This window comes from Crinia signifera, chromosome 8 (genome assembly GCF_055691185.1).
Source record: "Crinia signifera chromosome 8, ASM5569118v1, whole genome shotgun sequence".
Classification (NCBI taxonomy): Eukaryota; Metazoa; Chordata; class Amphibia; order Anura; family Myobatrachidae; genus Crinia; species Crinia signifera.
Window position 1 is genome coordinate 84380885 of NC_139224.1, and position 2168 is coordinate 84383052.

Consider the following 2168-nt stretch of genomic DNA (forward strand, 5'->3'; position numbering starts at 1 on the left):
AATTTCCCCCCATATAACAAAGAGGCATCTTATCTGATACTAATGGGTATTGAACATATTGGTTTTACCTCTAAGGCAGTGGTTCCCAAACTGTGTGCCTAGGCACCCTAGGGTACCTCAGGACACTTACAGGGGTGACTTGGGTTGGTGGACCTGGATCAATTCATATTTGTCACGCACGTAAAAGCACCAGCTGTAGAATATCGTAAGCTGAGTGCTTTAACGTTTGAGGATGTATCCATGACAGAGTAGAGGAAACAATGAAGATAAAATATAATGAATGTAATAAAGATATTGCAAACTTTGATAATGATGGTATAACTGGGATATGGCAGGCATGCAAATATAAAGTCAATTGTCCAGCAGGTTATTGTAATAAATGGAGCTTGGTACTTGAAGAATATTGCAATATAATTTGAGGAGTGGAAGAGAATATAAACTGGAGTTGAATACTTGAAGGTAGTAGAAGGATTTGAGGATTGGCTGGTTTGGAGAACGAATGAAGATTGTATTGCAGATTGGAAGATTGGATGAATGATTGGAGATTGGATGATTGAGTGGAGATTGAAAGATTGGAGGATTGGTTGAAGATTGGAAGATTGGTTGATTGGTTGAAGATTGGATGATTGGTTGGAGGTTGGAGGAATGGACGATTGGTTGAAGATTGGAGGATTGGAAGATTGGTTGAAGATTGGAGGATTGGAAGATTGGTTGAAGATTGGAGTATTGGAAGATTGGTTGAGAATTGGAGGATTGGATGATTGGTTGAAGATTGGAGGATTGGACGATTGGTTGAAGATTGGAGGATTGGAAGATTGGTTGAGGGAGAATAATAAATGAAGAATCACGAATGGAGAAGAGTTGTCCTTTGCTGTATAAGGTCGTAGCTGCTGACAGAGGTAACCGTGGAAGTAACCGTCGGGAGAGTAGCAAGGTGAGATCCTTTAGAGGACCTGACCTTGGGTGGTCCACATTGGCGGTAGGCAGAGTCCGGTGGTACATGAAGCAGTGAACGGCCAGCAGGATCTCTTCAGGGAAAAGCTCAGGAACGTACCGAGTACTACAGAGCCAGATGAGAGCAATGATGCTGCGGGGTGGACATCATTGTACTAACTGCCGGACTAGCCTGAGCGGTCAGTACTTACCAGGTGAGCTGTGCTGGGATTGGTCAGGCAATCAGGGAGTGAGGTGGAGCCATGCCGGAGAGGCTGGGAAAACCAAGAAGATGGCGCCCGCCAGAGAGGGCGACAGATTCCAGCCTGCCCTGATGATACGCAGCTGCGCAATCCCCGGCCTTTACTCAGACGCTGACCAGGCACAAACACACATGGCGGTACGCCACACACACCCTGCATGGCACTGGAGCACAATACTCCGGTGTCACCACGCGGTGACATCCCGGCCATATGTACCCCTGTGAAGCCAGAGACATGAGCAGAGGTGAGCGCCATGGTTTTAGTGTACCTAGAGGGTCCAGGGCTAAGCATGACACAGGGGTCTTTGGGTAAACGCCATGGTGGATGTGACAATATTATTTATGGTCAATGTACCAGGCAAAACCAGTGGTTGTGGCTGCCAATCAAAATATAAAGGGACAAACAGAAGCAAATCCTGTCCCTCACCAGATAACTGTGACATAAACACAATGCACTTAATTTAATTTTTTTTTCTGAATTTCTCGATATGAAGCATTTAGCCTAGGGGTGTCTCGAAAATATTTTGATGCTTTCTTCTTTCTTAAGGTTTCACCTCACATCACATAGTATTTCACTTAACAATATAAAAAAATATAAATTTTTATTATCACTATATAGACAATCTTATCTTCATTTCGTGAGCTAGCTGAAGCACCAGCAAGAGTGTAACGGAGGCTGGGTGCGTTAATGTAGGGCTATTGCATGAACGACAGAATGAAGTGAAGCAATCGAATAAAATTAAACCTTTTTTAATGAAGATACTGCGGTACAAAGATAGGGATGATGGCACAATGAAATAACTGTAGATACTGGTTGAATGACAAAGAAGACAATAATGATAATACTTATTGAAGAAGCTTGAATATGATTAGATGATTGGAAGATTGGATGGTTGAATGATTGAAAGATTGGATGGTTGGATGATTGGAAGATTGGATGATTGAGTGATATCCACTTTATAAATAAAAAAAT